The sequence below is a fragment of the Heteronotia binoei genome, chromosome 7, assembly GCF_032191835.1.
Source record: "Heteronotia binoei isolate CCM8104 ecotype False Entrance Well chromosome 7, APGP_CSIRO_Hbin_v1, whole genome shotgun sequence".
In the NCBI taxonomy this organism is placed as follows: domain Eukaryota; kingdom Metazoa; phylum Chordata; class Lepidosauria; order Squamata; family Gekkonidae; genus Heteronotia; species Heteronotia binoei.
In genome coordinates this window covers 131,234,960-131,258,525 of record NC_083229.1, presented here as the reverse complement: position 1 = coordinate 131,258,525, position 23,566 = coordinate 131,234,960, and the positions used below count along the sequence as shown (strand labels likewise).

Here is a 23,566-nt window from a genome sequence, read left to right as displayed (position 1 = left end):
CACAGTGGTCCTCTGGAGGACCAACACTCAGGGCAGAGAGGCCAAGCCCTTCCCCTGATGTGGCCTCCTGGCTCTGGGATTCAGAGGTTACTCAGCCAATCAGATGAATTTGACAATTAGACCAGACACTCGACAGTTCCAATTAAGCCAGCACCTTTTCCCACCCATGGGTTAGGGCACTACTAATCCTCCTGGATTTTGTGGCCTTGAAACTGCTAGGCCTAACGATCGGACCATCTCCCTTACTGGAGGATGGGTTGTAGGGTGGCCAAATCCAGGCGCCTCAGTAGGTTACAATGCAAAGTATCAATTTTCTCCAGGGGAACTGATCTCTGTAGTCTGGAGATGAACTGTGATTCCAGGAGATCCCCAGTCTGGAAGCTACAATCAGTTTGAACTTAGATCTGAGAGAAAAGCAAAACATCCATGATTTCCTGCCTAGGTCTCAGCCTGAACCATTGTTTGAACTGACATGCCCAGCGTGATGACATCGCATGGGGGCGGGAATGTCCTAGCATTTGAGGGAAAACTCTATGATTATCATCGAGTTTTCTCCCTGGTCACAAGTGCCCCCCATGATGTGCCCTGTGCAATAATGTCACTTCTGGGTGCTCTTTTTTGGAGGGGGAATCTCTCCCACCAGCCAGTTCTATGGTGGCAGGTTGGAGGCCCCAAAATCGCCACCCCCAATGGGAGACTGGGAACCCTATGCTGTAACACACTAAGTACCACTTTGCAAGGTTTGGCTGGGCAAGCAAAACTATGAATCTGAGTGCTAGGAAAAGAAGAAGGAAAGGATGGACTGCAGGAAGCAACCACCTTATTAGCAGGGTGCAGGCTGGCAATTATGGCAGCCATCAGTCAAGATGGCTTTTTTGCTCCCTCGCTGGCTTGGTTGATGGGCTTAGCATGATCTGTTAGGCAAGTTTGTTTCAGTATTGCAGAAAGGTCAGAGGCAATAGCCAGAGTCTCTTTTTCTGCTCTCTGTCAAAAAACAAACAAACAAATAATACAGTTTTTCAGTGAACCCTGCATCAGGCAAGCTTCATCCTCAGGAGATTCATCATGCCTACAATCGGGGTAGAATTCTAGCAGGAGCTCTTTGCATATTAGGCCACACACCCCTGATGTAGCCAATCCTCCAGGAGCTTACAAAAAAAGAGCCTTGTAAGCTCTTGGAGGATTGGCCACATCAGGGGATGTGGCCTAATATGCAAAGGAGCTCCTGCTAGAATTCCACCCCTGCCTACAGTGCAACATGGAACACTGCCATGTGGATGGACCAGACTCAGGTCCACAGCTTCAGGGGGGGGGGGACCCTTGGGGCCCTGCCCTTAACTTCTACCCAGGCCCCCCCAACTCAGGGCCTTCTACCTGCCACCTGTCTGGTGCTTCCTGGAGCCCGCTGCCACTGCTATTCAGAGCTTGCTGGCTGGGCAGGCTCACAGGGATGGGCTGCACTGAAGCAGCAGCTTCCGGGAGCCCACTGCTGTTGCCGCCATTCAGGACTCACTGGGCAGGCTCATATGGCCAGGCTGTGCTATGGTGGTGGCTCCCCATCACTGCACAGATTGCCCTGCAGTGGCTGTGGGCTCATCTTCCTCCACCTGGTCCCATGACTTGGGACAGTTCATTGGGCTTCTTCCGGACTGGCCTGGCTTGCTCCCCCCCTCCACACTGCAGGGAGCAGAATTGGGACTGGTTAGAGGGGGAACTTCCTCTGGCATGCTGCTTGAGGGGGCCCAGCAGGAGACTTGGAGGGGAGGCTGGGCTGGTTGGGGTAGAAGGAGTCTGTGCTGCTGGGCTTGCTCAGGGCTTGCTGGCTGGGCTCTGGCTGGGCTGGGCTGCAGTGGGAGCTTCTTCCTGCTGTCTTTCCCACCCTCTCCCTTGGTGCCTACAGCTTTTCCTAATGCCCCCCCTGATCAACAAATCCTGGCTACAGGCCTGACCAGACTAGCGATGCGAAGTTTTCTTTCTGTTTTGAAGGGAAAGGATTCAGCACTAATAGTGTGTGCATATGGCCTGGTCACAGAGGGTGTGATTATGCAAACGATCCTGTTCCCTCCCCCCCAACTATGGGGGGTTGTTGTGTTTGAACTATGCACAGTTCAGCGGTTAATGTGTCAACTAGTTGCACTGCTTGCTTCTACGAAGAAGCGGAAAGTAGCTTTAGTTGGCCCCATCTAGTTATGAATTAGTCTCAAATCTCATGAAAATCCAGGAGACAAATGGTATTCTATGGACAGTTTCCCAGGAGCAAGTCCCCGGGAACAATTTGGAGTGCATAGAATTGGATCGCATGTGCCATTCATTTCAACGGGACTTAAATATGCCTACATTTTCTGGATTATGCCCAGAACAAAGACCTTAGGGCATGATTTGCTTAAAAAATGAACACTGCCTTCAATTCCTATCCTATTTTGCATGGGTTGTTATGTCACATTTCATGCTCTTGCGCAATGTTTTTTTTTTTTTTTTAGCTAACCCTCTTAAATTGCACAAATAAATAAAAGGTTGCACAGCTAATTAACTGCCGGAAAGTGGCATTCTACTTAAGTGCCACAATAGTTAAACAAGCACTGCGTCCACAGTAATTCACAGCTCTGTAACCTATGATTTGGTTCATGTACGCATCCACAAATACAAACATAATTGTTTAATCAGCTGCTTATTCAGGGCTTTCAGCATCCAGAAGGCTGTTAATTCCTGACTGATTATCTATTTAATTTCCCACTGAGAAACCAGACTGAAGGACATGCCTGTTTGCAATACAACGAGCACAGCCAAGGCTGGGGGGAGGGGGGAATAACCTATAACAACACTGTGGCATTGCCTATTTCACGGTAACATTGTGGAGTGGTGACTAAGCAGCACGAGTGATTCTACAGAATCCATGCAAAGACACAGATTAATAGAAAGCAAACTGAATAGCAAATTTCTGCACAGAAATCCCCTCCCCCGGCCATATCGCTTAGGCTAGGAGTCCTTTATGACCAAAGGAAAACAAAGACGGGAAAGAAACTTAACCCAAAAACTGGAGTAAGAAACCTAAAAGGTTAATATGCAATTAAAAGGCCAAACATTAAAAACAAACTGTAGAAAAAAATCATAAATCAACATACATGTATTTACTGTTGAAAAGGGCCCATCAGAAGCCTCTATCCTATGTACAATCATAAAACCTCAATGGGAACCCGCTCAACTTGACCTGACGCGTTTCAACCTAGACTGGTCTTCTTCAGAGGTCAGAAAGGGAAGTACACATATTGGCTCATAATACAGAACAGAATAAAACAATAGAACAATGCTGGGCCACAAGGAAATTTCTGTAATATAAAAGAGAAAAATTATAAATTTGTAAAAAATATTTTTTTCATGCTATTTAAGGATAATATTTAGAATTCATTACTTCCAGTGAAATGGCAAAGGCTTAGAGATATTCTTGAGGCCTCTTGTTCTGTAGCCTTACGTCTTAATCAAGAGCATACCTATAACATTCAGTGGTTTTTTGTATGCCTAAGAACAAAATATTAACCAAAATATAAAAGTTAAACCACACTAAAAATAATTCCAAATAAAACCTTAAATTTCAAATTTAATCAGTTGTCTCACCACGTGGTCCAGAATTGATCACGTAAAGTCAGAGCCTCTGTGCCAAGAGTTGTGTGTAGTGCACTGAAGCTGGTGCTCAGCTTAAAGATGCTAGGAACCAGATGATGCAATCCTGGCCCAATCAAAGCACATGATGTAATTAGAACAAAGGTCATGAGGGAAGATAAATTGGAAATTACAGGTACATTACAGGTAAAATGGAAAACTTCCAAAATGTCTCTCTGGCCTTCAGACATTGCGCAAGCTGTAATTTTGGAGCATGTATTTGTTCCAAGACAAAGACCTGCAGGTGCTTATCAGAGTGATTTGATGAAGCCCAGTGTTTCACCAAGGGAGCATTCTTCCTTTGAAGACGGATGTTACTTTTGTGCTCAAAATCCTGGTTTTCACAGCCCTAGTTGTAGAGCCAATGTACATTAAGTCACAGCAGATTATACAATAAATAACAGATTTGAAATTACCATTAAGGAATGACTTAACGAAAGACTTCTTCTGCTTGGTAGAGTCAAGAAAAGAATCAGTGCAATGCATTGAACTGCAAACAGAGCAGCCCCAAAATGGAAAGCTCCCTACTGGTCTTCCCCTGCCACTCCCATCTGACTTGTTTGAATGGATTTTAATCTGCTAACTAAAACATCCTTCAAGTTCTTAGATCTCCTATATTTAAAAGGGGGAGGAGGGCGAACCTTGGTGAGGAGATGCCAGGGTTTCATAGTAATTTCCTTTACCTGTCTTGACCTGCCCTCAAATGTTAAGGGGATAATTAGTCTCTCCGTTTGACTTTGTCTAGTTTTAGGGGCCAATAAGGATGACCTGCAGGTATTTTTTTGCTTGTGATAAGCTTGTTTAACTATTCTGGAGGAGTAACCTCTCTCCCTAAACTGTCTCATCAATAAAGAAGCCTGTTTAACAAAATCAGAGTATTGGCTGCAATTCCTTCTCAGCATTTGAGAGTATGGTAGATTCTTTTTTAAACGTTGGGGGTGGAAACTGTCACTGGCAAGTAAGGAATTAACATCGGTTGGTTTTCTATAAGCGTCAGTCTCAATCACATTGCCCACTCTCTTCACTACCACATCCAGAAAATTAATGGTATTTTTATCACAATTCATTTCAAATTTAATACTATCATGTACACTATCGATGAACTGTTGAAATTCAACCAGTAGTTGTTCTGAGCCTCTCCAGATTAAAAATATATCATCCCAAAATCTTTTATACATAATGATGTTGTTTACATAAATGTTATTATTATTCAGGATATACTTGTTTTCAAAATTGTTCATAAACAAATTTGCCAACTCTGGTGCAAATTTACAGCCCATAGCTGTCCCAGATATTTGCCAAAAAAACTTATTTTGGAATTGAAAGTAGTTTCTCTTTAAACATATCTCAGCTATTTGGCACAGGAATGCAGCAGGAGGATTAGTTGGATCCTCTCTCCCATCACATGTTATCGGCAGTGCCTCCAAGGCCTCGCCCTGAGGCCTATTAGTATATAATGAGACTACATCAAAAGTCACAAATAACATATCTTCAAAATCCATTCTTATTTTACTGAAATGTCCTAAAAATTCCATTGTATCTTTTAAAAGCCATATTGCTTAGGCTAGGAGTCCTTTATGGCCATGTGAAAAAGTACAAAATGGCAGGCCTCTGCTTGTGCCAGAGATTGGACTCACAACTCAGTCCCCAAACTTGTTTTCAGTGCCTGCTCTCAGCACAGAAATATCATTTTACACAATCCACTTCCTCGAGTGGCACGACAGTCCTGGGAAGTTTCACAGGGTCAGGGCTTTTTTCTTTTAAGAGGAAAGACTATGGGTTGTTCTGCCTTTAATTTGAAAGAAATAGGGTTGCCAGCCCCCCAGTAGAGGTGGAGGTCCCCTGCCAACAGGCCCTGCCCCTCAGTCACCAATTAGCTGTCTGGCAGGGCCTGGGGGACTTACGTGGAGAAAGAGAAAGGCGCAGGCCTTGTGGCTGGTATCACACAAGAAATTGTCACTACATGAACAATGTCCAGGCAATGCTCTGGTATTTTCACAAAACCCCTATGGCAGAAGCTGCTTTTCCCATTGAGCTTTTGCATTGCTTGGATGTTGCTGGTGTAGGGTTCTCAGGGCCTTCCTGATCCCCGGTGGGGGACTTTGGGAGGCATTCCTGGAGGGGACGGGGACATCCCCAATGAGATGACACAGAAGTGATGCCCAACACACCTGAACTTCAAGTGGCAAATTCACTGCTGGAGTTCAGGTGCCTCCCCCTCCCCGGTGCTTCTTGCAGACAGCATTTAAAGTGTCTGTGCATGCCTAAACTCCATGTGGTGAATTCACAATGGGTGTTCAAGTGTGTGCCCCCTTCAAATTTGGAAGAAGCAGGGGTTCTGCACACCTGAACTCCAAGCAGCAAATATGCTGTTGGAGTTCAGGTGTCCTCGTCTTGTAGACAACATTTAAAGGGACCTTTTAGATTCTGTTTGGAAGAAGTGAGGGCCACTCATGCCTGAACTCTAGTGGTGAATTTGCCACTTGGGGTTCAGGTATTTGTGATATCCTTACAAATGTGTGGAGGTAAAAATTAACCTTGAGTGCAGCCGCAGAGCTTTCAAACCAGTTAAGTTACCAGCTCATCCACTTCTAGGTTTTTTTGTACATATAAAACAGGTATTTTTTCATAGCCATGTTCTTTCAGTTTTCAAACACCGGGGAACAATTTTGGGTTCTTTCGTATTCTACCTTTTTAATGCATTCATTCCAACCAGCTTGTCTTTACTGCTCCTCATTTATTTGCTTGACTCCAGCTGTGCAAAATCTCTGCAGCCTTTGGGCAATGCCAGTCTCTGCACATCTGGAGGCCAACAACTGGAAATAAATGCCTACATTCCCTTTGAAACAATCTTGTAAATATAATTTCCCATCTCCAGCACACAGTAGCCTACATATTTAAAAGGTAAAGGTCCCCTGTGCAAGCACCAGTCATTTCCGACTCTGGGATGATGTCGCATCATGACGTTTTTGCACTCTCAAAACTTGGCAAACAATTTGACACGGATCGCCTGCACAGGCAAGTGAGAACAATCCACATGCATTAGCTTGAATTTTGTGCTTTGTCGGCACAGCATGGCAAAGCAGATGTGATGGGTTATGCGGGGAGGGTATAAATGTGCACTGGGCAGGGACAGGCTAGAGAAGCTCACAAGCAGCTGGACTGAAGAATGAGCAAGCAGGCGTGAACTGAACTGGAAATGCAACCCTGTGGAAATGCAGCACTGCTGAGCAGGGTGTTCAAGACAGTCTTGAACATTTGGCCTGAATATTTCAACATCCCCACTGTATTCTTACTACTAATTCTCTTTAGGGTTGCCAAGTCCCCTGCAGCCTCTGGAGTTTTCCTCCCAAATTGCTAGAGCATCTGGGAAAACTATAGAGTTTTCCCGAACACTTCTAGAGTGTCCCATGTGGGCTGGCCAGTTGGGAACCTCCAGGGCAGGAGAACCCCCGCCCGGCCCGGGGAACTTGGCAGCTCTAATTCTCTTACATGAGCGTGACAGGGAGAGGCTAGAGAGGAAAGTCCAGGGCACGGCTGGAAGCAAAAGGCTGCACTGGCAGCCCCAAGAAGCCTGCACAGATGAGAATGGACAAACACCAGGCAGAGCTGGTGAGGGCTAATAACCCTGGAAACTGGCTGGGCCAACAGCCATTAGCAGAAGCTGGGAATAAGTGGGGTAACAGATCAGCCAAGTCAGGGTGCTTAAAATGGAAGATGGCGTAGCAAGGAGAAGGTCTGAGCCATGAAGAGGGCTGTTGGCTGCTTCCTTACACTGGATGCCTTAAGGCAGCAAAAACTCATTTGCACATTAGGCCACACCCCCTGACCCCAAGCCAGCCGCTCAAAAAAGCCCTGCCTTAAGGACTGAATAAACACCTGGCTGAAGGGACTGGGGAGTCCTGCATGTGCTTGGGGGAAGGGGACCACGGGATTCTAGACCCTTACTCACCTGGCTATGGGCTGCAATTAGGGTTGCCAAGTCCAATTTAAGAAATATCTGGGGACTTTGGGGGTGGAGCCAGGAGAATTTGGAGGCGGAGCCAGGAGACATTAGGGGTGGAGCCAAGATCAAGGCTGTGACAAGCATAATTGAACTCCAAAGGGAGTTCTGGCTATCGCATTTAAAGGGATGGCACACCTTTTCAATGCCTTCCTTCCATAGGAAATAATGAAGGATAGGGGCACCTTCTTTTGGGGCTCATAGAATTGGATCCTCTGGCCCAATCGTGTTGAAACTTGGGAGATATTTTGGGGAGAGGCACTAGATGCTGTACTGAAAATTTGGTGCCTCTACCTCAAAAAACAGCTCCCCCCAGAGCCCCAGATACCCGCGGATCAATTCTCCATTATTTTCTATGGAAATAAATCTCCATAGCGAACAATAGAGTTCCCAGCAGACATTTCCCTCCTCTCCCCCCGCTTTCTGATGACCCTGAAGTGGGGGAAGGGCCTCCAAACCGGGGGATCCCCTGCCCCCACCTGGGGATTGGCAACCCTAGCTGCAATACTCCAGGTCATGCAGGAGATGCTGGTCTTGCCACAGCAGCTCATAGGTTCCGTGGCAGACCAGACCTGCTCAGGCCTGCAAGACGTGTTCCACTCTACCCTCCAAGGTTTTCCCAACACCTGGAGAGGCTGTTCTTTCTCTCTCGGGGAAGCACTGCCACCACCTGACCTTTGTAAGGAAGTGCCTTCTGGGAGAGTTGGGACTCCCCGATTCCCTTTCAAGTTCTGAGCCCTTGCCTCGGTGTTTCCCTCTGCCCAGCACCTGGTCACCACAGGGACCATTTACTGCCTTGTGCCCCCTGGAGAAATAGGCACTCGCCAACTGCCTGCCTTCCTCCTGGCGCTCCTCTTAAAATTGCATGTCTGAGATGGCAGAGGTCTATGTAGCACAGAGAACCACTACCAGCATCCAAATGTATAAAGCACGTATTCAAGAGAAAGTGTCCACAAGCATATTTTTAGCACAACTCTAAATTAGCACAGCGAGGGATTCCAGGAAATGGATAAAATACATCTCCTTTGACCTTCTCTCTATAACCAGGGCTGCCCCTAGACTGTCCGTCACTCTAGGCAAGGCTTAGTTCTGGTGCTCCCCCCCCCCGCACTGATAACATCACCGAGTCACATGGGGGCACCCTATTTGGCACCTCCCTAGGCGATCACCTAGTTTGCCTAGTGGCAGGGCTGGCTCTGTCTATACCCGCCCTCTTAGATCCTTGGCTCAGTAGCTCTGCTGTGCAATTGGGAGAGCCTGGCAAAGCAAGCTATCCCTCCTCCCCTTCCTCCCCAAGGGAGGAGCCTCAGCCAATGGAGAAAATAGAGACTTTGCTCTGTAGTTCCTGTGCGATTGAGCAAGTCTTACCAAGAAAGCTGTTATGCAGAAGGAAGCAGATGACAGCCAGTTGTTTGGGGGCCTGATAGGAGCCCTCCAGGGGCCTGATTCAGCCCCCGGGCTGCATGTTTGACACCCCTGCTCTAAGATTTTATTGTATTCTTTCTTTCTTACCCCCCCCCTCCCACTTGCTTCTGGGCTCCATTGTTCAAACCCCATAACCCGACTGCTCAGCAATTTCATTGAATGCCCACGAGTTCTTGTATTGTGAGAAAGGGAGGAAAGGACTTCTTTCTCTACCTTCTCCATCCCATGCATTAACTTGTAAACCTCTATCATGTCACCCCGCAGTCGATGTTTCTCCAAGCTAAAGAGCCCCAAGCGTTTTAACCTTTCTTCCCTGTGAGAAGTTTGCTGAATTCTAAGATTTTTTTGACAAACTTTCTAATATCCCCCCCACACAAAAAATGGGAAAATAACTAAAACATATAAAGGAGACAGATGGAAATCTTCATCATGCCACTGCGGCCACATAAGAGAAAGTCATTTAAAAAGTATGATGGGAGTAAGAGTCACATGGGGACACCCCTTTAGAATTATGACAATTCTAATTCCAGAAGCATTTTAAGGAAGATGCTGAGCTGATGTAATTTAGTACACCTTCTGGTGATGTCAGGGGTGTAGGGCATATGCAAATGAGTTATGCTAATGAGCCGAGCTAATGAGCTCTGGCACCTCTTTTTCAAAAAAAATGACCCCTGATTACATTCCCATTAGCTCCAGACTGCATTATGATTTTTTTTTTAAGATCAGAAAAGAAAGGTCCGCAACAGAACCATTATTCAAGGGAAGTGTGCCTCACCATGGCAGCAAGTTATCTAAAATGAGGCCTCTGATTTATACCTCTGCCTTAGGTCACAGATATTGACTCTAAATAAATAAAACAATTTTACTTTGGTCTGGGTTTAAGAAATGACACTATTATTGTAACACTAACAACCATCTTTAATGGCATACCGCAACACCACAAACAAGCAAGAAAACAGGAGAAATCATTAACCCTTATTAATACAGTCTCTCCCCTTGGAGGCCAGACACAAAAATTTGACCACCCTTTCCATAGTCACCACATGACATTTAGAAAGCAGAACAAATACCTTTTGCTCATTAGGTCGATTTTCTTGGTTTCTCAGTAAAGGCTCCAAATACAAGGCTCGGAGATCACAATAATAAGTGCAAAGCAAGAGGATATGATCCAAGCTTTCTATTTCATTAGCACCACAAGCGCATCATCTACCAGCGTATGGGATTTTATGAAACCTCCCAACCAATACAGCCAAAGGTAACACATTAAAACAGACTAACATAAAGGCTCTTCGATAATGTGGAGCAGTTAAACAAAGGAAATATTCTGCTATAGATGCTGGAGGAGGAATCCCTTGCGCAGGGGCCATGCTAATCTTCTCCGTATCGTTCCAATTTTAGTATATGTGCTGCCGAAATGAACACCTTGGGGAGGAATCCCTACCTACCTTCAAGGGAGCATCTGCCGGTGGCATGGCTAATCAGCTCTTGGAGGCAAAACTGCAGAGCACTCGCATGCGGGCCTTCTCTATTGTAGCCCCACACCTATGGAACCAGTTCCCGGAAGAAGTGTGGGCCCTGCGGAATTTTGAACAGTTTTGCAGGGCCTGCAAGACCATCCTTTTTGGGATGGCCTTCACCGATTAAAATGACAGAGGGACTCGCCTAAATGACTTTCACCATCATGCTGAAATAGCACCAGAATGTTAATTTTAGAAATTTTAAATTAAAATGTTTAAATTAGTTACGTTTTTTAAAATATTTATTATATAATTTACTGTATTTGATGCTGTTAGCTGCCCTGAGCCTGCTTCGGCGGGGAGGGCGGGATATAAATAAAATGTTGATTGATTGATTGGTTCAATGTCCAACAGTCTTTGTTTAATCAAACCAAAGGCTGACCTTTCTGGCAGGAGAAGGAATTCCCCAAAACTAACCCCTATTTGGGAGATCTTCCTCTATATATAAAGCAACCAAGCAGAAGACTGGGACTCGACAAGCATTTCTGAAATAAGAGAACCAGGGCTTGATCGGAAGTGTAAACTGAGCCAAAATTTGATTGTTACAGTCTATGCTTTCATCTCTAGGAGTCTTTGATTAGTCTCCAGACATACGGTCACATAGGATACATATGGGGGAAGGCCTAGTACTTTTTGCAAGGATTTAGATTGAACTTTTTCTATATCCTTCTTGATGGCTGTAATCCAAATTGGGATCCCGTACATCAATTTGGCACTGATCTTATGGTTCAAGGCCCTAGGGAAGCAGGAACATATTGATTACCCTTAATATGAGAGAAGCAGGTAATTGCCAGTATGTTGCTGTTCACAGATTTAATCATTACCTTTTTTATGGGAACCCATCTGGAGCTATGATGGAAGTCTACTCCCAGATATTTGAAGCTTGGAACCTGCTCAATCCAATTACTTCTTACATTCTATTTATCTGGCTTCCACACATTCTAAAAGGCGATGATTTTAGATTTTTCAAAATTTAGGTTTGGTTTGTTTAATTCACAGTTGAAAAAGTGGACTAAGAGCCTTTTCATCCCAACTTGCGACAAGGAGAGAAGCACAGCGCCGTCTGTGCAGAGCAGTGATGAGAGCTGGATCACCCCCAGTTTGGGACTGTGGCCATCAGTGGTTTTCAAAAAGGAATCTAAATCATTCACAAAAAGGTTAAATAATACGGGGGCAAGAATACAGCCTTGTTTTGCTCCTATGTTTATTGGAATCTTGGGTTTTAAATCCTCCTCCTTGAAGCATCTTACTTGGTGGGTAGTATTGAGATGTAGCTTCCTAATCAAGAAAAACAATCTCTCATCAATGCCGAAGTCCCAAGAAGAAGATCTCTCAGGACAGTGTCAAAAGCTCGCTTCAGATCGAGAAAGGCTGCAAACAGCTTGGAACCCTTCTCTTTACTATATTTGATCACTAGATGGCTTAACACAACACAGTGGTCCAAAGTTGATTTCCTGTGGCGAAAGCCAGCTTGTTCTGATCCCAAAACCTGCTGCTCTATCATCCATTTCTTCAGTTTATTTGCCAGATACTGAGCATACAATTTGCCCACAACAGACAGGAGGCTAAGCGCCCTGTAATTACTTGGAACCTGCCAGTCACCTTTTAAAAAAAATGGGACTACAATAGCTTTGGTCCAAGTTTCAGGCATTAAGCCTGTCTTGTCAATTATAGTAAATAGAGCATTTGTGATAGGGAAAGGGGGCCCACCAACTCAGCAACTGCAGTGCCTGGAACCATTCTGTAACAACATTGATCACTGAGGAAATCCAGTTGCCTGAAACATATTTGATCTATCTATTATTTGGAGGGCTGACCCCAAAGGAGTACCAGGGCTGCTGTGATGCAGAGGCAGGCAATGGGAAACCAGCTCTGAAACATCTCTTGCCTTAAAAAACAAGTCTAGCTCACCACCTCATGATGCATAAAAGAGTTCACCTTCTGGCTGCCAGACAATCTTAGGATCTCCTGGCTATACTACACGCACTGCCATACTATAATTATAATTATGACCTATCTTCAGGATTTATGTATGATTTTACTCTAAACTGAGGCTATTACTTGGGCTTATATTTGTTTTTTTAAATTGAATTTGTAATAGATGCATTTATATTTTATTATGTTTGATAATATTTATGCTTCAGTTTTAGACACAGAACTACTGGGCCTTACATTCTGTTTTCCTTAACCATTTGGTCCCTAATTCAATGCCACGAATTGTGAAGCTCAGTTGTTTTATAAGATGGCTGAACAAATGTCAGGCTAATACTCTGGTTCTCCTCCATTTTTTACAACCCAGAAATCACGTACACCACACCATCTGGCAAAAGAATGTTTATGTTACTGGGAAAGGCCTGCTGTGTCTGAAAGATGCACTCCTTAAAATTCACAGGCTCCTTATCAGTTCACGCTGTGGTGTGAGAATGCTTTTGTAGTAAAATGGATAGTCACTGCTGTACCCTTTGAACCTTAGATTTGAACGAAGTGCCTTTTGTAACATTTTATGATACCCAATGTAGCACCACGTAACCTCTGGTATCTCAGTATTTCCAAGCACCTTTGAATTCCTAAATAAACCAGTCTATTTGAAACAAAACAAAGGACTTCATTATTGGGAATCTCGGGGCTTGACAGGGATTGAGCCTGAAGCCTCCTGCATGCCAAACTGACACTCAGCCACTGAGCCGTAGTGCCCTCCCAAAACACCTTTAGACACTTCCAGTGTCTGTCCATGAACCTAGGGAATTTTGCAATCTAACGGAAGAGGCTGACTATCCAGGTGCAAAAAAAGGCACCTGCCATTTCAACAGAGTTTTCAACAACTGAGTCCTGTAGCACAAAGGGATCTTATGAAGCTGCCTTATACTGAATCAGACCTTTGGTCCATCAAAGTCAGTATTGTCCACTCAGAACTCTTATGAACGTGCAAAGCAGGTCAACATGACTATCTCTCTCTGCTCAAGATGCAAGATGAAATTTCTAACATGTTGTCCGGACAGTCACTTGCTTCTGCGACAAGCTCAAGCAAGGTACATTGGCCTGGTGATCATCTTTGTGCCAAAGTTCTCAGCATTCCTAGTTCTTGTTGGAGTGAACACTCAGCATGCCCGAGCATGGGGTGGAGGGGGGGGGTGCTATATCACTCTAAAGTAGTATAGGTGTTCTCCTTGAATGGAAGGCCTCTCTTTGTCTTAACCTGGGAGCTGCCCTCTGACTCCTCCTCTATCCCTTTGTCCCTTCACTCGCTCTATATGGCCTTCCAGGGAGAGAGATGTCTCTGCAGGTTTCTCCTGTAACTACAGTGCCCTCATACTCCCACACACCTGATGCTGGACAAGCTGGCCATTTGTGATAGGGAAAGTACTCTTTAGATTAAGCTTCTTTCTGTCCTTTTGACTGCAACCTGAACTGAATCTACTTGAATATATGTAAATTTACATTTCCCCCCTGATATACTTCTCAGGAGATTTCTTTACTGCATCCAGTATCAGTCTTCTATGACTGACCAAGACTCCTGTATATTAATCAAATATCCTAATAGTTCTGATCCTGCTTTTTCAAACATAGCCTCACATCTTCTTTCTTCCAGTTCCCAGACTGAGCTGCTCTGGGGTGAGGCCATGTGGGGAAGACATTTGTAATCTGAGGAGAATAGGGGTGGTGAATCAAAAGTTTCTCCCTCTGTGCTAAGATTGCTCTGTGACAACACCAGGCAGGAAAGGGTTAATGCTGCCAGTGTTGGGGGGGGGGTGGTCCTTGAACCTTTGTAAGGGGCACATTTGGGAGTGAGGGGAGAGTGTTGGAATGTGGGGGATGCCTCATCTCTCGGCCTTGGAGCAGATGTCAGCTCAAGGCTAGGCATGGGATTGTCACCCCCTATCCCCACAGTATAAATTAAGGGGGGTACTTTTTTCCTTTGGAACTTCAGCTCAGACCAGGATGCAAAGTGGTGCTGAGCACCTTGGCTGACCCCCAGGAATTGACCCATTGTTGTTATTGAGGTTCTCACAGCTGAAAGGGATGTGGGTATGTATGTATGTATGTATTTATTTATTTATTTATTTAAATTTCTATCCCGCCCTCTCCACAAGCAGACTCAGGGCGGCTAACAACATACATTTTTACAATTTAACCAATAAAACTACAATTTAAAATTATGTAAAACACTTAAACATTAAAACTTTAAAGTAGAGCACCTTATTATTCTCTGGTACTTTATGAAGGATAAAACTGTTTCCCTTCACTGCTTTTGAAATCCCTAGAGGAAAAAGAGCCATTTGCCTCTTGGCAACACACCATGGCTCTGCTTTGCATGCAGAAGGATCAGCCCTTCCATCTCCAGTTGCCAACTCTGGGTTGGGAAATACCTGGAACTTTTGGGGGTGGAGCCCAGGGAGGGTAGGGTTTGGGGAAAAGAGGGACCTTCTGATATATAACGCCACAGAATCCGCTAGAATCCACAATGCAAAATTAATCCAACAGCAAACAATACCACACTCTTCAGTGTATTACCGTTGCAGCAATTCCTCATTTCCCCCATACTTCCACAAGTTCTGTTTTGAAATGAGCTGACACAACATCATTATGGCAGTTGAAAAAGATGCCAGTTGGCATTAGCTAATGAAATAAAATTGCTCCTCTCGTGTCCCTCAAAATCATTAGTGAGCTAAATTTTTCACTGAAACACCCAACTCGACACATCCTACGCATTTCGCAATTAATCCACTGCCAGTCACTAATGCCCTGTGTAACTACTGCAGACAATGGGACTTCTGCGATAACAAAAACATTTTCCTACGAAAAAGCAAGAGTGACTCACTCACAAAGGCTCCTCCCCTGCCACAAATTTTGTTAGTGTTTAAGGTGTTGCTGAACTCTCGCTCTTTCCCACTGCTACACACAGACTAACACCCGACTGTCCATCTTGATCTCTCTACAATAACAGTCACCTCTTTTTGTTTTTAATCTAACAACCCATCGCATTGCATATTTGACTCTTCCCCCAAAGTGAGTGCATTTCCTGTCCACAGGGTGCAAGGAGAGCCAGGGAGGTGGTTCGAGCATCAAATGAGGGTCAGGAGGCCCGAGATTCGAATTCCCACTCTGCCAAGGAAGCTGGCTGGGTGAGGGTGTAGGGGGGCCAGTCACAAACCACTCTCAGCCTCACCTTTTTCACAGGGTTGTTGTGAGGATAAAATTATTGTGAGGATAAAATGGGCCAGAAGAAGCCTGGAAGTTATTTTAAGTCCCACTGGAGAGGAAAGCGGGGTAATGCTATATGAGCCACTTTGGCCACATTTTATCTTACTTGCCACGTACATAACTGAAACTGATAAGATATCCCACCAGAATCAAGCTATGGTTTTACTCATCTGATCTTAAGCCGCCTTCTGACAGGTAAATGTTAAAGTCTGAAAAACAGAATTCAAACTTAGGCTGCAGGCAGATGAGCTATTAATTCTGGTGTCATAACGTCTCCTTATTGGATTCTACAAGTGCGTCCAGACAACCACATCTGTATAACATTCCTCACTGTTAGGCCACTTGTCTTCAGTCCAGCTTTGCTGACATCAAAGAAAGTCTGGTGGTGGCTGATTCAAGTAGTCTTGTCATGCATTTCCAGATGTCTGATCACTATGTTGCATGCTCAAACTGTGCGCATATGCATTCAGAGGGGAAAGAGCTGCGATCGACCACTTATGCACATGCACAAACAGCAAAAACTCTTTAAAACGTGGCGCCTGAGTGCACACTCTGTGGTTACACGACGGGAAGTGTGAACACTCAACCACGGAGCCGAGGCAGGTGATAGCTGTGATGTCTGGATGACACTCGCCAGTATTAACACCGTCACTTTAAATGCTCTTAAAACATGTCATCTGATCGGGTCCCCAGTTTTCTGTTCCCCACATAAACCAGGGCTGTGATCCTAAGAACTTTGTTTCCTAGGATTAAGCTACATAGCATAAAATGGGACTTACTTCCAGGGAGACCTGCTTAAGATTGGTCTTTTAAATTCCTGCTATGACCTCCTACTCCTTGATCCACTATATCTTGCCCAGGCTTCACTACATAAGAACATAAGAGAAGCCATGTTAGATCAGGCCAGTGGCCAAAAATTTATTTATACACACACACACACACTGTGGCTAATATACACTGATGGACCTCTGCTCCATATTTTTATCTAACCCCCTCTTGAAGGTGGCTATGCTTGTGGCCACCACCACCTCCTGTGGCAGTGAATTCCACATGTTAATCACCCTTTGGGTGAAGAAGTACTTCCTTTTATCCGTTTTAACCTGTCTGCTCAGCAATTTCATCGAATGCCCACGAGTTCTTGTATTGTGAGAAAGGGAGAAAAGGACTTCTTTCTCTGCTTTCTCCATCCCATGCATTATCTTGTAAACCTCTATCATGTCACCCCACAGTCGACGTTTCTCCAAGCTAAAGAGTCCCAAGCGTTTCAACCTTTCTTCATAAAGAAAGTGTTCCAGCCCTTTAATCATTCTAGTTGCCCTTTTCTGGACTTTCTCCAATGCTATAATATCCTTTTTGAGGTGCGGCGACCAGAACTGCACACAGTACTCCAAATGAGACCGCACCATCGATTTATACAGGGGCATTATGATACTGGCTGATTTGTTTTCAGTTCCCTTCCTAATAATTCCCAGCATGGCGTTGGCCTTTTTTTATTGCAAATGCACACTGTCTTGACATTTTCAGTGAGTTATCTACCAAGACCCCAAGATCTCTCTCTTGGTCAGTCTCATCATCCCCAGCCTCATGTTCTGCTCATGACCTACTAGACACTTCTGCTCATGATTGATCAGGTTCATCCTTGGCTACAGATTGATCAGGTTCATCAGGGGAGGGACAGTGGCTCAGTGGTAGAGCATCTGCATGGTAAGCAGAAGGTCCCAGGTTCAATCCTTGGCATCTCCCGCTAAAAAGGGTCCAGGCAAATAGGCATGAAAAACCTCAGCTCGAGACCCTGGAGAGCCGCTGCCAGTCTGAGTAGACAATACTGACTTTGATGGACCAAGGGTCTGATTCAGTATAAGGCAGCTTCATATGTTCATTGGGAGGGACGGTGGCTCAGTGGTAGAGCATCTGCTTGGTAAGCAGAAGGTCCCAGGTTCAATCCCTGGCATCTCCAAAAAAAGGGTCCAGGCAAATAGGTGTGAAAACCCTCAGCTTGATACCCTGGAGAGCCGCTGCCAGTCTGAGAAGACAATACTGACTTTGATGGACCAAGGGTCTGATTCAGTATAAGGCAGCTTCATATGTTCATATGTACAGCTACAAACCACCACCCACCACCACCTTCGTCCTTCCCCTGGCTTGCAACAGTTCAGCCTACATTTCTTTTTCAGAAATGCAAACGTGGCAAGTGGTTAAAGATGCTTCCTCTGCCTTGTCTAGTGAAGGCGCACGCAGGCAGACACACCAGTCAGAACGGTGCCACTTCCCACCATATTCTACAGTTATGGACAATAATTATTTAGACCATTCTAGGCTAGGCTAAAATTTGATCTCCAGATTTTAAGGAAAGTCAAAAGAGTTTCATTAATATGCATGGCAATTCTGAGGGGAGGGGCTGTGGGGCAGGGGTTGGGACATCTACTATGTATGCAAAAAGTCCCAGTTTCAATCCCTGCAATGATGTGACACCGTCTCATGGCTGGTTCGAACCAATATCCACTTAGGCCAATGCTACACTTGATAGCGATTTGCCTACTTTCCTGATGATCAGAAATGGATTATTCCAACAGCCACCAATGACTGTCTCTTGCCTAGGGTTGCCAGGTCCCTCCGGGCAGCCAGCTGGGGGTGGGGGCTGGGCTTACTGGGAATTTATCCTAAGTTCCAACAACATGTTCACCTGATTTCCATGTGACCTGACACTGGCACATTGGGGCTGTTGAGGTGATGTTATGGGTTTGAGAAAACTCTATGGTAGAAATAGCCTATACCTTGTAGAAAGGTAGCAGCAGCTGAGGTCCATCTAGGCCAACCTCACCTCTTTCTGCTGGTATTTGACTTCAGGGGGATCAGAAGCATGAAGCAAAGGGGCTCACAGCCTGGGAAAGATCTGTGTCAAGCTCCAGCTTCTCTGGATCCATGGGTGGAGGACGGTGCTGCTCCAGGGTTTGATTCCTCTCCAGGTGCAGCTGACACAGCCTCAGATCTCTGAGAGAGAAAGGGTGTGTGTGTGTGTCACATTCACCCTATTTCCAGTCTCTCACCCCCGAGCTCTGTCTCTCAAGATTCATTTCTCAGCTCTCCTGGGCTGGTCGTCTTCTGACTCTCCCTCCCAGCTGCAGCATGTCTCACCCTGGTCCTCAGAGCTCATGCCTGCCCCTACTCCCACGACCTGGAGGCAGCTTTTGGAGGCATCCCAGCCTCTCTGATCATGACTGATGCCTGGCCTAAGATCACATCCAGACAATCTGTTTGCCAAAACTGGTTCCTGGATAGATTTATTTATTTCATTTGGAACTTTAGTTTTGTGTCTGGCGTTCATCCCGGAAAGTACAGCACAGCACACCTGTGGGCGGTGCCTGGAAGGGATGAACTCAGCCAGCCTATGATGATTAACCACCTGGCTAGATAGGTTACACCCTGACCGGGCCCTGGATCTCTGCAGCTCCCTCGAGACCATGGACGCCACTAGGGGGTTATTTCTGGGGGATCCGGTCTATGCCAAGAATTTTACGAGTGGGCTGGAGTGGATACCAGCTCGGGTGCTGCGGCTCACCAGGTCCCACTCATACGAGGTCTAATCGGAAGGGGGGCAGCTCCTCCGCAGACACATAGACCAGCTCTGCTGCCACACCCTGCTAGAAGAACTGGCAGGGCCAGGGGGAGTGGGGAATGGAAAGAGCATGGGACTGCTGCAAGAAGCAACCCTGCCCAGCTCGCAGGATTCACTGGCGGAGGAGCCTTACAGGGCGGGGGAGATACCTCCGCAGGATCGAGACAATACTCTGCCGACCGCGGGCCAAAGAAACCAGTGGTTACAGAACCCTCGGCAGCAGCCTCAGCTCCCCAAATTGAACCTCGGTGGTTGCTCAGAGAGCGGTGGCCGCCCGCTCATTTTAAAGACTATGTATCTTGAACTGGGGGAGAGGAGTGTTGTGTCTGGTGTTCGTCCCGGAAAGTACAGCACAGCGCACTTGTGGGTGATGCCTGGAAGGGACAAACACAGCCTGCCTATGACAATCAGTGGTGGGAAGTTTAACTGGCCAGGATTGGACCTGACCAGGAAGAAGGTTGTTCCGGGAAATGTATATAACAGGGGACTCGGCCCCGCCATGTTGTCTTTGTGATGTATTCGCTAATAAAGCATGTTGCCATCTGAACGTCTCCGACTTCAGTACATTACATTTAGGGAGGGGAGTAAACTGCTTTGGGCCCCTCAAAGGAGAAAAAGAGGGTTTAAAATAGGCTTGCCAACTCTGAACTGGAAAATTCCTTGAGACTTGGGGGTGGAACCTGGAAAAGACAGGGACTTCAGTGGGAAACCAAGGCCATAAAGTCCACCCTCCAAAGCAGCCATTTCTTCAGGGGAACTGATCTCTGTAGTCTGGAGATGAGCTGGAATTCCAGGGGATCTCTAAGCACCATTTGGAGGTTGGCAACTCTAATTTAAAATGCTTCAATAAATGAACAAATTGCTACTATAGGGATGAAAGAAAATTAAGTTTAGTTGCATAGAAGACAAAGCAAAACAAAAACCTGGCCAGTGTAGGTAATGTGTGCAATCAGTTGATGGCCGACATCTTGAAATATTTTCTGATAACTGACATATTGATTGGAAATGCTCTGAGAAAATGTTACAGGGCCTCTCTCTAAGCTGCCAGCCTCCCTCCCCACCCACTGCTTGTGACACCAGGGTTTATCTTGGATCTCCCTTAATTTATAGCTCTTTCATAACAGCCGTAAAGCTCCCTCAAAGCTGACAAGCGGGCCAACCTTCACGCTTAGGCTGTAAGAAGCTTATGTCTAGTGAGAAGCTTGCTTGCCTAGGAAATGGGCTTGCTCCCCTTTTGCACAAAGAGGAATGACAAGCATCTGGCAATGTGGAATGACACTGCTGTTAACGCTGCATTCTGCGGGGGCGAGACCTGGCAGAATTCGGAGGGTTAGGATTATATGACATAAAAATGCAGCTCTTGATAACCAGCTTCACAGAGCAGGGACAGTTTCCAGAAATTTACACCTTCACAGTTGAAACAAATCAACTGTTCCTTCCACACTCTTATTTCTCTTAAGATCTCCTCTCCTTTAATCGACCCGTCATCCATTCTTCTTGGTTGCCCCTTTTTGCAGAGACCTCGTGCCTTGAAGCCCCCCTGGTGTTTCCACCCTGCCAACCCCTTCTCAAAATCCACCCTTTCCATTAAGATGAAACACCAGCTGAACTGGGTTAATGTCATTTGCTCTCCCTCATCCCCTGCTAAACAAATCAAGACACCAAACTTTAGCTCTCAAACAATGCAGTCTTAAACAGCGCTACACCCCCCTCTTAATCCACTGAAATCAATGGGCTTAGAAGGATGGCACTGTGCTTTGAATGGCATTATTAGACTTCTAACATGATTTGGTAGGGATGCCAGCCTCCAGGTGGGAACTAGGGATCCCCTGGAATTACTCCAGATCATCTCCAGACTACAAAGCTCAGTTCTCCTGGAGAGAAGGGATGCTTTGAGGACGGATTCTATGGCCTTGGTACTCCCTGCCCTCCCCAGCCACAACTCTTAACCTCCAGGAGTTTCTCAACCTGGAGCTGGCAATCCTACCCCCTCCAGTGGCCAGGGAGGACCAGACAACCCTACAGTTTAGTGCTGTGCCAAATGTTCACAATGTTTGATTGTTGATCAGGAAATGGTTTGGAAAGCTGTTTAAGTATTATGCCAAATTATTTAAAGGTGTTAAAATAAAGAAGGAGAAGATGGATGAATATTTACAAAAGGTAAAAATAGAGCCCTTAACTGAAAATATGCAAAAAGTTTTGAATGATCCAATTGAAAAAATAGAAATTGAAGCAGCAATTAACGCAATGAAAAATGGAAAAGCACCTGGGCCAGATGGATATACAACTAAATTTTTTAAAATCTTCAAAGAGGAATTAATACCAAAGTTGCAGAAGTTGATGAATACGATAAGAATGAAAGGGAAAACACCAAACACATGGAAGGAAGCTGTTATTTCATTGATACCTAAGGAAGATAGAGATGTCACGAATGTAAAAAATTATACACCAATTACGCTATTAAATAATGACTATAAAATTTATACAAGAATCCTGGCAGAACGGCTTAAACAGCATTTGATAAATTTTATAAAGGAAGATCAAGCAGGTTTTCTTCCCAAAAGGCAAATAAGAGACAATATTAGAACTGTTGTAAATATTGTAGATTATTATGAAAGACATCCAGAAAAAGAAGTAGCATTATTCTTTGCAGATGCAGAGAAAGCATTTGACAATTTAAACTGGGACTTTATGTTTGCAGTAATGTAAAAAATGGAGCTTGGAGAAAGCTTTATACGAATGATAAAAGCAATATATTCTGAACAAAGTGCAAGGTTATGTATAAATGCAGATCTTACAGAAGATATGAAAATCAGCAAAGGTACTAGACAAGGTTGTCCACTTTCACCATTGTTGTTTATAATGACTATTGAAATATTATTGATGCGGATACAAGAAGAAAAAGATACAGAAGGATTAAGAATAAAAGGATTTACTTACAAATACAGAGCTTTTGCTGATGATATAATGTTTATAAATGAAAACCCCATACCAGTTACACCTTTGTTGTTAGCTAAAATACAAGAATATGGGGAGTTGGCGGGACTTTGTATTAATAGAGAAAAATCAAAAATTCTGTGTAAAAATATGCAGATAAATAAACAACAAGAATTGCAGAAACTAAAGGGCTGCGAAGTCACCTCCAAGGTAAAATATCTGGGGGTGGAGATAACAATGAAGAATATTGATCTGTTCAAAAATAATTATGAGAAGTTATGGCGTAAAATGGATGAAGACATGTTAAAATGGAACAAGCTTAATTTGTCATTGTTGGGTAGAATAGCTGCAATTAAAATGAATATTCTACCAAGAATAATGTATTTGTTTCAAACTATTCCTGTTGTGAAGGATAGTAAACAATTTGATAAATGGCGAAGAAAAATTTCAGAATTTGCGTGGGCCGGGAAGAAACCAAGGATTAAAATGAAAATTTTGACAGATGCAAAAGAGAGAGGTGGATTTCAATTACCGAATTTAAGATTATATCAGGAAGCAGTTTGCTTAGTGTGGATAAAAGAATGGATAACGCTGTTAAACAGAAAACTTTAGTGTTGGAAGGTCACGGAAATAAATTTGGCTGGCACACATATTTGTATTATGGAAAAAAGAAGACGGATGGTTTTTTCTCTCACCATTGTATAAGAAATAATTTGTTAAGTACATGGATGAAATATAAGAAGTATGGAGATGAGAGAAGACCGTTATGGATAGTACCAGCAGAAGTAATAAAAATAACAGCTGAGATAGGGGAAGAAAAGTGGTTGTCATATAGTCAACTGTTAAAAATACAAAGTGGCAAAATAGAACTGAAAACTGCTGAGGAGTTGATTAATAAATATGATTGGTTTCAAATGCAACAAATAAAGAGCTTGGTGGAGAATGATATTAAAACTGAAGGAATAAGGAAGGAGCAAACAGAAATGGAAAAAGTTCTGCTTGGAGACAATGATAAATTAATTTCAAAAGTATATAAATTACTTTTACAATGGTCTACAGAAGATGAAGTAGTAAAATCTCAAACGATTAATGGGCAATTAATGTAAATAAAGAAATACAGATGGAAATTTGGGAATATTTGTAGAAGAACTCTATGAAACTCTCAACATGCCAGAATATCAAAGAAAATTGTTTTAAGATGATGTACAG

The 23,566-nt window shown here is 44.5% G+C and overlaps 1 non-coding gene across 1 annotated transcript; it reads right to left on the bottom strand.

Annotated features, from left to right (window-relative positions):
• Nucleotides 1-10,397: 10,397 nt before the first annotated feature.
• On the bottom strand, nt 10,398-10,507 carry LOC132575598 (U6 spliceosomal RNA). Its single transcript, XR_009555691.1, has one exon. It is a non-coding gene; the product is annotated as a U6 spliceosomal RNA (small nuclear RNA).
• Nucleotides 10,508-23,566: the final 13,059 nt, after the last annotated feature.